Below are 14,490 nucleotides of genomic sequence, written 5' to 3' on the forward strand. Positions count from 1 at the left end.
ATCATCTCCTCTTATGAAAAGCCTGGCACAAGTTAGGATCTTAGTAAACTGTGATCGCTTTATTCACTGAAGACAAGGGGCCTTCTAGTGACGTGTGTGGTCACCCTCCATCTTCCTGGTGGACGGATCCTGCAATGGGTCATTCATCACAGCTCCACCAAAGACCTGTCTCCTTTCCTCTTGTACTGAGGTCATTTGGCCTTTTGTCTAGGTTCAGAGGCAAGGGCTCCCAAACTCATACACTTATGTGGGCAAGGTAGACTCTAAAATAAACCTAGACAGTGTAGACATGGAGCAAGGTGAGACCCGGGCTGGTTTCAGGAGCGAGCGTACTTCCCAGACAGGAGAGATGGCTCAGTCAGTATAAAGCAGTTGTGGTTCAAGCAGGAGGACCCAGACTTGACTCCACAGAACCCGTGTAAAATGCCACGTCAGTACTGGGGAGATGGAGAAAGGGGGGCCCCTGGGGCTTACTGGCCAGCCAGTCCAGCCTAGTCAGAGAGTTCCAGGCCTGAGGCTGACCTCTGACCTCCACACTCACATGAACACACACACACACACACACACACACACACACACACACACACACACACACACGGGGGGGGGGGGGGGGGGAGGGAAGCTGACTTTAACCCAGAAGGAACAGAGCAACAGGAGAAGATGTGCCCGCACCTGGAGGAAGTCACTTTTCCCAGCCTAATGCCGGCAGGAATGCTGAAAAACAACCCAATAAGGAGAGCATGCTAGAAGCCCAGAATCCTCACGTCTTTGTGAAAGCCGTGGCTGCCCCTGGCCGTCTGGAGAACATCAGACTGCTTATTAAGATACTGTGATTGTCCCAGCACTTCCAGAAATAGTGGTACCCCTTACAAAAAAGAAAATAAGGGTGCATAACCGGAGGACAGTGAGAGGGGAAAAGCCAGGCTGTGAGTTTAAGCTTCTCACAGGGCAAAGATGATCTGGCTTAGGTGCAAAAAAAAATATAAGAAATGGGGCTGGAGAGACTGCCCAGCAGTTAAGAGTATGTACCGCTTGTAGAGGATCTGGGTTTGGTCCCAGCACCTATATATTCAACAGATCACAACTGCCTAAAGCTCCAGCTCAGGAGATCTGATGCCCTCTTCTGGACTCCTTGGGCACCTGCGCCCACACAGGTACATACCTACAAGCATGAACACACATACACATTCACATAACTTTTTTAAAAATATGAAATGTTTAAAGAGAGAGAAACTACGAGAAATGATTCAGTGTGGGCAGGGGCACAGACATATCCCGGCTGTGCCTGTGGGTTCATGTGCCCATCCAAGTGCACAGATCGCTAGCCTCCTTTTCTGGATTGTCCCCATTCAGCGGATGAAGCCCAGACACCAGCCCGGAGACTTGGTGTTTTAACAGAGAACAGTCACCAAGGCCATGAAGCTCTTGTTATGGCTTGGATAACACTTTATTTTCAAATCAAATCTCTTTGTCTATTTGGGGGAGGGGGAGGGAAGAATATTGTATTTTCATTCAAAACTCTTCCTGAATCCAGGAGGCCGCCCCGGTCGGGTGGGGCCGAGCTATTTTTAAGTTGCTATTACCAGAGAAAGTAAGAGGATGAGGGAAGCAGTTCAGGAAGTGAATGGCTTTCCACTCTTTTTTTTTTAATGCCGTCTGGTAACTGCTGAACTGCTCACCTCAGTTTCTGGGATGGCTGAGTCAGGAGGAAACACCTGATTAGAGGAATCCACCGCTTTAGCTCTCGGCCATTCGGAGGGAAGCCCCCCTCCCCTGCCCCGCCCCCGTGGTTCAGGAACCATGACAAATCTGTCTGATTGCTTACTCAAAAGAGACCAACACGAGGGTGTAGATGGAGATTTCCCATCATAGATTTATGCAAACATGGTCATTGGATCTTTGACAAAGAATAAACAAAACCCGTGGAAGAAAAGACATGCAACAGGTGGCATGAGCAATGGATGGTCCACTGAGGAAGAGGAAGTCAGTCTTTTAAAGACCGATTGGACACGGCTCATAGACCTCCATGAAAAGCATAAAACCTAAAGCTTGTAGAAGGAACGGCGGGGTAAGCCCCTGTAACTTTAGGTTAAACAAAGAATTCTTGGAAGTGACAGTCCAACAGCCCCGGCATCATTCATTGTAAAAGGGACACGGTATCCCACAAGTGTGCCTACACAGGGACAAAGTCTCAGGAGAAACCAACGGTGACAGCACCTTGACCTTGGCCTTCTACCCTCCGGAAGTGTGAGAACTGCATCTGCTGTTTAGTCAGCCCAGTCTATGGGGTTCTGGGCCAGCCCAAGAAGAGGGCACTCCACACCTGTGGGAGAACTCACTTGTGTTTGCCAGAGCTAGGCAAGAGCGTCTTAGCGGCTCCACCCTTTGCCTCATCCTTCATCCCTGCCACAACCATCAGTTCACAACCACCTGGTTCACAGACTTCAGCCCTTCAGTCAGCATCTTTGGAGACTTTGTGTCTTCCTTTGTTCCCTTGACCTTAGGGTGGCCTCACCCTGTGATAGGTAAGCACTCTATCTCTGAGCTGTATCCCCAGCCCATCTCGGGTTTCTTACTTTTTTGAAAAATGTTTCTGCTACTTTCCTCATCCCCACAAGCATCTGAGGACAGCGTTATGTTCCCTCTTTGGCCACAGGAAAGTGGCTGTTGCCTCCCCCGCCCCTCAGGACCCCTTTCCCTCCATCTCTCTTCAGAAGACTTAGAAGTACTCTGTAAATAAAACTGTGCTCTCTGAGTTCCCCATGGAGACATCAGCTATGGTCTAGGAAGGGGCGATTGCATCCCCTGGGACTTGCATATCGAAGCTCATGTTTTAGCAGCATGGTCTCCTAAGTGCTGGTACTAAGAGGAAGTGTGGGGCCCTGAAGAGGTGGACACTCCTGGGAGGTCCTTCAGTCTTGGGGACCACTGCCCTTGGATGGATTTACGACATTCTCGTGGCATCTTGGGTTGGATTTCCTGAGTGGGTCTTGACAAAAGAGCAAGCCTGACTCCTCTCCATCTTCTGGCGTTGTGTCCCCCCTTGTGACTGTCATGATGCCATCTGCCTTAGAGTCCTCAATCAAAGCATGAGGCCCAAATAAGGGAATGTTACGGTATGGAACCTCTAGAACCGGAATTTAACAAACCACTTCCTTTAAAATTTATCCAGCTTCAAGTATTTTTGTCACAGAGGTTTCAAATGGACCATTCAAATAGCCCAACACTTTCCCTTGGGACTCCAGGAAACTAAGAAAGCCCATAAAGACTACCCTGGAATAGACTGTGTTCTGCCTGGTGGAGATAACAATCTCACAAAGTGGTAGAGGCCTCACCAGACCGCTACCCCCTACACCACTCAGAGACCACAGTGTTTATTGTTGACACACGGTTGAGAAAATCAAGCGCCAAGGAGAGCATGGCTATTCCCACACAGGTTTATCAGGGCATATACTCTACAACTGATGCTAAGAAAAGAAAACTTGCCCAAAGGCCAAGTACCCCTTCAGTAAAAGCGGTCAAGGTCAGCCCATCCACACCAAGGACATTGGCAGGAAGAGCAGAGGGGAAATGTGTGATGATACCCAATACCAGTCAGCCTTCATTATTAAACTGCTTCTAAACAATAACCAGGACAAGTGCCTAATGACAGGTGCCAAATAGGATAGCTGTTTTCCAAGTGGCTTTAATTCCTAAATGTACTGTAAAAAACACACCATTTTTCTTGGATCAGGTCTCTGTCTAAGCCTAAGCTTCTTGCGGTCATAGGTGAAGGGGCAGAGACAGGGACAAGCTGGTCCACAAACTGTAGGATTCTTGCACTATCATCATATAATGTGTCTTCACATAGCTCTCATGTCTGCATGGGCAACATGACACTTCACACCCTAGTCAATGAAAGGCTATCAACAATGTCCTATTAACAAATGATGTGTGGGCCATTTCCCTCTTCTCTAATGCATTATCCATCACAGTCACTTCCCAATGCATTTTCCCCTATCACTATGGCAGCAACCATCAGTCATAAGCAACTAGTACAACAGTATCCATCAGAAGGAAAAAGAAAGCCCTTATCTCCAGCCCATGTGGTTTCTTTTCAAATAATGACCTGTCTCTTGGTGAATTCTGGTCATATTATAACACTGGATAGGCAGTTGCTAACACTGGAGGGTTCCAAGTGTTTCTGAGCTCTTGGCATCAAGGACTGCTCAGATTTCAGTTTCCTCTTTAATGCCCGATCAAGAGCAAGATTACGTAAAGCCTTAACCTTCCAGCCCGTCTGTGCCATAGTCATTAAATGAGACGAAAATGATCACAAATAGGAGACAATGCTGACCGACACAGGGGAGCCAAAGGCCCCTCAAAAAGGAAAGCATGAAATAGGATAGAACTCAGCCACACCTGCAGCTCTGTGCCCAGGCTGGCTCTATGAATTCTTTTGATTAACTCCTTCTAGAAGCTTCCACAACCAAAATATCTATGATAACTTCTTCAGGTCAATGGAAACAACCCAGTTAAAGATACACGGAGGCATGGCTGATATTACTAAGGAGCTACAATAGCTTTCCACCATGAGCTCCCTCACTCCCTGAACCCCGCACCCCATGCCCCGGGACACAGTAATTCTTCCTCTAGTTTATAACTCAAAGTTAGGGAAGAGCCCAGAGCTCCCAGAAAGACTATAGCTCAGGTAGACAGAATATATAACTAACACCGCTGTCTGGACTCACAGGTCCACTGACAACTTGCCTTTACTCTCCCAGTAAGTGGCTTTCCATGTCCCCCTTTAAAGCCTTAAGTCTCTCAGGGCAGCAGAGGTGTGCAGCCGGGGGACATTGCTGACACTCTACACTGGAGAGTTAGTGCCACACAGCAGAGGTGTCAATACGTAAGACAGAAAGGGTCTGGTCAAGGCTGCGACACTCAACCGCAAGGCAGGGTGATAGTTCAGTCTAAGTCAAATGCACGTGTACTGGGATGTTCACTAGGAAGTCGAAGAAGAGTTGACATTAGTCACGAAAGGTAGACAGATTGGTGAGACAGCTTAGAAAGAAAAGATGTTCCAGAGGAAAGCAGGTTGAAGAATAAGAGCCAGTGATGGCGGGGGCGGGGGTGGGGCGGGGGGCGCACAGACCTCTAAAGTCCCCAGACTCAAACATCCCCTGTTTTCTCTCATCTGTGTTTCCTAGATTTTACATAGAAACATGGATTGTACATGAGCACATGGTGTGACAGCCGAAGCAAAACTGTCTCGGGGAACAAAAAAGACTGACGAGGGAGTAGATGAGTACTGAGGAGGGCAGAGAGACTGTGCTCAAAGTACAGCATACACACACACACACACACACACACACACACACACACACACACACACACACACACATATGTATAGAAATGTCCTTAGCCAACCTACTACCGTATACAATGAATATACACCAACAGGAATACATTGCAAAAATAAAAACTAAAACATAATAGAAAAAGCTGGTAAACATTGACAGAACGCATTCTTTAAATAGTTTCACTAAAGACTTTTGACCATCTGGGGGATTATTCAAGAAAAAAGGCTGACTCTGGGAAAGGAGAAAGTTTCATGTGTTTTCATGTTTCTTGTTTATTCATTAACTTCATTCATGTCATTATTCAGCTCTCCTGTCGTGTTGCACTTTAATAACACAGACTCCTGGTGTCCCCGGGGGAAACAAAGGGGATTTAAGTTTCCTCCAAGTGTCATCTGCCAGAACCTCAGCTGCTGCCCGGGTCCCACACTCCCAGGCCTGGTTCCCGCCACTCAGCTCCTGTGCCAGCCTTGCCTGGTGCATTCCTCCAGAACCAAGCCTTCCCACACCGTCTCCACAGTCCCTAGGCCTGGATGTGCATGCAGCTCCTGCGCCAGCCTTGCCTGAGAGTGCAGATTTCGCCCCTCACTACAGCTTCTCCTTGCAGTAGATGGAAAACATCACAGAAATCCACAAGTGGTCAACAATGCAGAGTACAACTGCCCATGGGGTGTACAGTCATCTATGATACAATCCCCCTACCTAAGGCTCAGGGGACACTGGAGCAGAGGGTGTGGAAGAATTGTAAGATCAAGAAGACCTGGATGGCTGCTGCGAGACAGTGTCCTCTAGACATGACAGAGAAGCTGTGCCATGAAATCTCAACAATACAGTCACCTAAATAGGACCTGCATGATAATACCAACTGTATGCCAGTGCGGATGGGGGGATCTCACAAGGCCCCACCCTGATGAAGAGCTCCAGACAACTGATGCCTGCTGAAAGCCAGAGAATCAGTCTTTCCTAGGGTCAAGCCCACTGATAGATTAGCTCATCCCCAGGGAACAACCCTAAACACATGCGTATGAATAACACTAAATGGATTCAGCAGGTTGTGTGTCTGGACACACACACACACACACACACACACACACACACACACTTCTTTACATGTACATACATGTATGTAACAATAATTGAACATGCGGTCATGAGTTGGAGATTGAGTGGGGGGCACATAGAGGACTTGGAGGGGAAGGGGGAGGGGTGGTGGTACACATGTATGAATTTCTCAAAAAATATTAAAAACAAATAAACCCAACAAACAAACAAAAAAGTGTCATAGACTTGCCATTATTTGATGCCCCCCACCTTAAAGTTTCTCCTTGATGGGATTTTTTTCTAAACAACTTCAAGCAATTGTTTAATTTCATAGCTGCCCAGACAAATGGACAAAAAGACAGATGACACATTACCAAAGAGCCGAAATAGGAAGGTTAGAGAGTGGATGTCCACAGAGACTCTAGTGAACATCTACTATCTCTGAACTTAAGAGATCACGCCTGTGAGCTGTGCCCATGCCCAAGGCTGAAGAGATCCAAGGAGGCCCCAAGCTCTCAGTTCTGTTGAATAAAGGCTCTGAACAACCAGGAGAAAATGCAGCCAGAACTGTCAGCATCCCGAATGTTCTTTTCTTTAAGATTTGTTTATTATGTATACAATGTTCTGCCTGCATATATGCCTGCATGCCAGCAGAGGGCACCAGATCTCATTACAGATGGTTGTGAGCCACCATGTGGTTGCTGGGAATTGAACTCAGGACCTCTGCAAAAGCAGCCAGTGCTTTTAACCTCTGAGCTATCTCTCCAGCACCCCGCCCCCCAGTGTTCTTAAAAGACATGGGTCAAACCACAGCAGAGTTCCTTGGCAACAGCTGGGGAACTTACTGATTCCTACTGATATAGAAAAGCTGTCCAATTATTCGTTGACAAACAATTAAGCTGCATGAACAGAGACATCAGTGGTCATTCACAGTAAAGGATGATTTTACAGGATTAGTTCAGAAAAGTCACTAAACAACCAAGAAACAAGCCTCATAGCAAACACTAACAGAAATGTACAATGGGAAAGAGGAATTTGATTTCTAGTCTCCCCAACTTACCTTTTCTCAACCAAAAATTCTGAGAAGTTCATAGGAAAAAATAATTAGTATGAATTGTCCCTAGAAGCCCAGACACTGGATTTATTAAGCCCAGACTTCAAATCTCTTAAACATATCAAAGAGCTAAGGCAAACCATAACCTAATATTCAAGGAAAATATGAAAACAATGCCTAACCAAAAATCAATTATCTTTAAAGAGACAGAATTTATTAAAAGGAACCAAAGAGAGATCTGGTGTAAAACTGTGTAAGTAGAACACAGAATTTACTGAGAGCATGAGCATAAGATCTAAACAAGACACAGAAAGAAACAGACAACTTTAGAATAAATCACTGAGATTATTCAGTCTGGCTAATGGGAGAAAAGCACAAATAAAAATTAGACACACACAGTACACACGCATACATCTGAGCAAAGCACTCTTAGACATAAAGAAAATAAATCTCTAATTTTTTTTCATTAACAAAACCTCACATATCTGTGGGACAATCAAGCTTGTAAACAAATCCACACTGGAATCTGGAAGAAGAGAAAATAGGGGAAAAAACACTTGAAAAATTCTTGTATTTAATTAAAAACAAAATACGGAGCCAAGAAATTCAGTTGAACTCCAAGTAGAAAACACTCAGAGAGCCTCCCACTCAGACACAGACAAAACTGCTGAAATGCAAAGAGAATCTTCAAAACCTCAAGAGAGGTGACTCATCATGTCACATGCAGAGAAGTCTCAATAAAATTAACACCTTTTATCAGAGGCCATGCAGGCCAGAGGCAATGGGTCCCCTCTCACAAAATGCTGAAAGAAAGTAAGAAGTGTTGAGGAGTGAACAGCAAAATTGACATTCTTCTAGGATGACAAAAAGAAACATCAGACACCATAAGAGAATGCTAAGAACTATTTTATGTCAACAAATTAGATAACCAAGACAAAGCAGACTTCTAGAAAACTGCCAGCACAGGCCATCAGCATCTGAATGGACAAGTAGAGTCAGACTCACTTGTCAAAAGCTTCTCTGAGAGTAAGCCTCCGGATAGAGAGCACCACAGAAGAAGTCCACCATCATCAAACAGGCCGCTAGTCAGTCACAAGCTCTTCTTTAAAAAAAAAAAAAAAAATAGAAAGGAGCTGAGGGTGGTGGCACAGCACTGGGGAGACAGAGGCAGGAGGATCTCTGTGAGTTCAAGGCTAGCCTGGGCTACAGAGTGAGTTCCAGGACAGCCAGGGATACACACAGAGAGACTGTATCTCAAAAATCAAAAACAAACAAATTGAAGCAATGATGGTGACTATTAAAAAACCCCTGCTAAGAAGTTTGTTAATGACAAGCTGGAACCTTCTGGCCTATGATGGGGACAGGACTGGCGTGTCCACTTTGATCACTTCTGCTCCAAATTACTCTATAGTCTAACTGTGGTAACTAGGTAACTAGTATATCCATGGTAACTAGGTAATTAGTCTAACCATGGTAACTAGGTAACTAGTTTATCCATGGAAACTAGGTAACTAGTCTATCCATGGAAACTAGGTAACTAGTCTATCCATGGTAACTAGGTAACTAGTCTATCCATGGAAACTAGGCAAGGTAAAGAAATGGATGACGTCTGGATTGGGAAGGAAAGGCAACACCACTTTAACTTGCATTATCTGATGTATGGATAATCTTAAGGAATCCACACACACACAAAAACCCTACTAGTTTCAATAAGCAAGTCTGGTAGCTAAGTTGAGGGATATAACTATCCAAAGAAAGTAAAGTCAGTTTTGTTATTGTACACTAACAATGAGCAATTTGAAAATGAAATTAAGGAAACAATTCCATTTGTGATAGTATCCAAGAGAATAAAATAGATAGGAACAGATGTAAATATGAAACATCACTGGCAGAAATTAAAACCTAAGTAAATACAAATGCATCCCATGTTCATGGACTGTAAGACTGACTTTATATTGTTATACCTTATATGTTGACTTTATATAGTTATTCATATATATATATATATATATATATATATATATATATACATGAATGTGTGTGTGTGTGTGTGTGTGTGTGTGTGTGTGTGTGTGTGTGTGACAATACTCCCCACACAGAGTTTTTTAGAGCTGGAAGGCAATATTATTAACATGTGTGTCTAGAAAAAAATCCATTTGATGGCAGGGAAAAATATCAGAATAGAGACATGAAGACAAGAGGCCAGAGAATGACCACAGTCTCTCAATTAAAGGAACAATCTATGTAGACATCAGAATCTTTCTTTTCTCAATCTCAAGCCATCTTAAATGATCAATGGGAAAAATGCACACTTGGTTTTTATTCATGTGGAAACTAAGGGGTGATGCCACCAAATGTCACCAACTGCACTTGGGTTCAAGCTCGAAGACTGAGCACCTTCCCTATCATCAAAAGTGAGACTGGGAAGCGAGTGACTAGGTAAGTGTGACTTCTGCCCAGAGCCATCTGTAAGATAGGGAGGGACCCAGCGGGACACGCCACTCCTCTCCATTCCCAGTTGTGGGCAAGGGTCTCAGAAGGCAGCCAAAGGGCAGAACCCAGACAGCAATCTTAATTCAGTGAGAATAAACTAGTAAGACCCCAATGTTGCCCACCAAACCCTGGCAGGGCAGCCAGACCAAATAAGAAACTAACCTTGGCACACTGCACCTGGTTCCGATGCTTCTCCAAGCCCAAAGGCAACAAGTCATCCCTGTGGACACAGTCCTCTCAAGTCTTAGGGCAGGGAATGGGTCGAGAACATTTTTGTTAACCACCTCCCCGAGTTAAAACGCAGGGAATAAAACTCTAAACATCCAGGTTAGGCATTCTGACAAGAATCCAACAAGTTTTTTGGAAAGCATTAGTGTCAAATCTATCTTTTTTAGATTACAGATGAGTGAAAACATAACTCACAACTCAAAATGTTGAGGAAAAACCTGACTCAAGAAGTGAAATAAACTCCTTTTGGGGGGAAATGGGGGCTTGTGGGGCAGCTCCTCAGGAAAAGGAGGTTCTCAGGTCTCCATTTCCACAGCTCACATCAGTGACTTTGCTAGGTTAAACTGCTTGAAAACCTAAAGACACACAGTAACCCTGGTCCCCACACTGAGAAAAAGAAGTGGGCATGAGGATACTTCTGAAGGATTTTCTCTAGGAATATTGAGGGGGCTTCTGCTTCAGGGAGTGTATGCAACCGAAGAAAACACAGAATTGATTAAATGAAAGGGGGATGATGACATCCTATGAGAAAAGTAAGAATGATAAAAAGTGAACTCAGAACTAAAAACAGAAAGAATGTGTACAGCTAAAGTCACGTGGGAGACAAAGACGCATGACCCAAATATTAAGATTTTGATATTGGGGACTGACTATAAGGCACAAAACTGATGTAAAGACTGGGACAGAATCAATGAGGGGAAAAGGTTGGCTCTATCGAGCACAGAAGTGTGCACCACCACACAGCCAGGGAGACAGCCTTAGTTAGGGATGCCCAAGAAACTCTTGACGTGATGAGCAAAGGATCTGCTAGGAGCTTAAACAAATAAGTGAATACACCAATTTAAACAGGTGAAAAGGAGGAATCAACACTGCATACCGGAGTCAGAGAAAGACAGTTGTGGAAGGTTCCTCTGTAAAACCTTCTGGCAATTGACTTCAACCCGGAATTAAATAGGTGATGTCCCAGAAGACAATTAAGGGAACCGGCTTAAAAGCAGCAAAAGCATCAGTAAAGGAAACCATTAGAAACTGCACGGTTGGTGGTTTTGTCTTTTCAAAAAATGATGGGATGACTCTTTTTACTCACGACTCTTTTAAAATTTCAGGAAGTCTATAATTCATAGGTTTGTATAATTCATGTACATATGTATGTATTCTTTAGCAAGACACCAGAGAAACACAGAAAATATGCCCAAGCTATATCCAAACTCTATACATGGAAGCACCTATAATTTTTGCTGTTGATTTTTTTTCCTGGAAAGTATGACAGACAAAACGCTCCTCAGAGGGCTGGAGTCTCCATTTCCTTTTACCCTTACCCTTCTGCTCAAGCATCCAAGAGTTCTGGATCCCTAAGGCCTGAGTCTGGGGATGATCTTTCTCTTTTGTGATCAAACACAGGACCTAGATCTTGAGGTGAGCTCTGTCCTACTGAACTCTAAGCCCCAGCCCTGATGGCTTATTTCATTGGCGGGAGACAAAATGAATGACGAGCAACTGGGGAAAGAAAAATGCTCAACACATTCAGAAAAATGTGATGTCAGACCACCATATCACCCTGCTCCACATATGAAAATAAATTCCAATAAACTAAGAGGTTAAACATAGTCACAGAACTAGGAGAAAAAGCTGAACTCACATGCACGAGGAACTATTGTGGGAGGTACTGGAAACTTGTTAAAAACTTCAAAATTAGAAGGCATAAATTTGAAGAAGCAGTCCTCAAAGGAAGAAATAGAAATGCTTAATACACACAGAAAGCGCAACGTCTGTAGCCACGGACAATGCATAAAGTAAGCCCTAACAATAAGACAGCCCCTTGTCCACCCAACAGACACGCCCACCACAGTTGATAATCTGACAAAGATTTGGAAAAGGTCCCAGGGTTTAAGAGATTGTGAGAACTTAGCCTTCATATATTACACATACCAATATAATCTTTTTTTTTTTTAAAAAAAAGATTTATTTATTGTATATTATGTATACAGTGTTCTGTCTATGTGCCAGATCTCATTACAGATGGTTGTGAGCCACCATGTGGTTGCTGGGAACTGAACTCAGGACCTCTGGAAGAGCAGCCAGTGCTCTTAACCACCGAGCCATCTCTCCAGCCCTCCGATATAATCTTTTTTTTTTCTTTTTTTTTGGTTTTTCGAGACAGGGTTTCTCTGTGTAGCTTTGTGCCTTTCCTAGGACTCACTTGGTAGCCCAGGCTGGCCTCAAACTCACAGAGATCCGCCTGGCTCTGCTCCCAAGTGCTGGGATTAAAGGCGTGTGCCACCACCGCCTGGCTTCAATATAATCTTATATGAATGTTTTCATTAAAACTTTGTAAATTGTGCCCTTTGACCCAATATGTTATCAGAAGGAAAAACAGGAGGGATGCTCTCTATGCCTCATTTACATGAAGGAAAGGTAGGCAGGAGACTCTGTAGGCTTTCAAACGTAGTTTAGAAAAAGAGACTTAATACCAGAAAGTGTTCGTGAGAAACGTTGCAGCCATTACCCACACATGCACAAAAGCTTAGGAGTGGCTGTCTCTTGCTGGTAAGGTTGTACTTCATTTTTCTTCCTTTTGTTGGGATGGGGGGTCTCGCTTTTAGCTGAATGAGGGATGACCTTAAACCAGCAGTTCGCGACCTGTGCGTCACAACCCCCACAGGGGTCACATATCAGATGAGCTTGCATATCAGATGTTTTTATTACAATTCATAACAGTAGCAAAATTACAGTTATGAAGTAGCAATGAAATGATTTTATGGTGGTGGTGGGGAGGGCTCACCACAACATGAGCAACTGGATTAAAGGGTTGCAGCATTAGGAAGGCTGAGGACCACTGCCTTTTTTTTTTTTTTTTTTTTTGATGTTTTAAAATCTATTTGTTGTCTATAAACCTCTTTGGCAGAAGTCACCAAAAGCCTTTGGATTTAAGATTTTTTTAAACACACATTTGTAATCATTATTTATACAGATATAGATATGTAAATACAACATTGAGTTCAGTGAAACTCTTTAAATGTCCGAGGCTGGCTTGAACTTGCCACCTGCCTGCTTCAGTCTCTCCAGAGGTAGAATTAGTGGTTTATACCTCTATGCCTTGCTATTGTTTTCAATGTTAGATTTTCTTGTATTGCCCAAAATATTTTTTATAACCAATAATGAATCATTTTAAGAAGAATATTACAAATCACAGAACTCAAAATTCCAAGACGGTGGTGTCGAGCTTGCTCAGAGAGCATACGTAAAGCAGAAAGAAAAGAGCATTCAGGAGAGCTACAAGGAGAGACAGCATGTGCGGACCAGCTGTGGCAGCGGCAATAGACCGATGTGGTCTGCCCATCACCCTAAAATGTTATACATAGCATGCAAGGGCATCTGTCTCCGGCTCATCGCCTACAGCTCCCTTGGGCTCGCGTAATTTGAACAAGGAGGACACTCTTCTGAGGCCACATGTAGGCAGAAAGAACCTTTGCCCCCCTCCCCCCCCCCCCACATTTCCCTCTGTAGAGCAGACCTCGGCCAGTGTGCCCAGTCTCCTCCTCCACGGAACACTTGCTCACATGCATGGATGCACAGATGAAAGGGTGCACGAACACACCACACACACACACACACACACACACACACGCACACACACACACACACACACACACACACACACAAATCTCTTTCATCCACACTTACCCCTTGAACCTGCTTCCGCGGACAGAGAGGTCTGCTGTCCTTGACCTGAGACCGTGGTTTTTGTGTAACATCCCCCTCCTCCACTGGGAGGCTGCAGCTTCTGCCCCCAGGCCCAGGATTCCTCAGAAAAGTGGGAGGAGAAGTCAGCTCGCCCCAAGGGCGAGGTTAGTTTTTATAGACATTCCTTCCCCGAAAATGACAGGTCTTCTAGGACCATAAAGAAAAGGGAAATGACCTCATAAATGCCACATTTTTCTCAGTTACATTATTAGTTGGCAAATGGAGGAGCTCTAAACAAAGGAAGAGGCCACTTTAGGAAAAAATCTTTATAAAAACCACCAAAGCTTTCTTTCAGGAGTGCTAGGGATGGACCCCAGGACCTCTCTCACATGCTAAGCACAGAATCTGTCACCTGGCCACACCTTAAGCCTTTTATTTTATCAATTTTGTTTTGCTGAGAATGGCTGGCAGCTGCTAGATTCGACGGGCCATCCTGTCTCAACTTTCCTGATTAGCTGCCACTGCAGGTATGAACTGCTGGCCAAAATGAAAAATGTAGTCCAAAGCCGTCACCTTAAAAAATGTGTGTCTTGCCAGGCGGTGGTGGCACATACCTTTAATCCCAGCACTCGGGAGGCAAAGGCAGGCAGA

The 14,490-nt window shown here is 44.4% G+C and overlaps 1 protein-coding gene across 1 annotated transcript in view; it reads right to left on the minus strand.

The window, feature by feature from the left end:
• Positions 1-13,863, minus strand: part of Mab21l3 (mab-21 like 3) — a 38,679-nt gene extending 24,816 nt beyond the window's left edge. The window contains exon 1 of the mRNA XM_042279609.2: positions 13,840-13,863. The gene's annotated coding sequence lies outside the window, so the exon portion shown is untranslated. The remainder of the gene's footprint in view (positions 1-13,839) is intronic.
• Positions 13,864-14,490: the final 627 nt, after the last annotated feature.

This window comes from Peromyscus maniculatus, chromosome 6 (genome assembly GCF_049852395.1).
Source record: "Peromyscus maniculatus bairdii isolate BWxNUB_F1_BW_parent chromosome 6, HU_Pman_BW_mat_3.1, whole genome shotgun sequence".
NCBI lineage: Eukaryota > Metazoa > Chordata > Mammalia > Rodentia > Cricetidae > Peromyscus > Peromyscus maniculatus.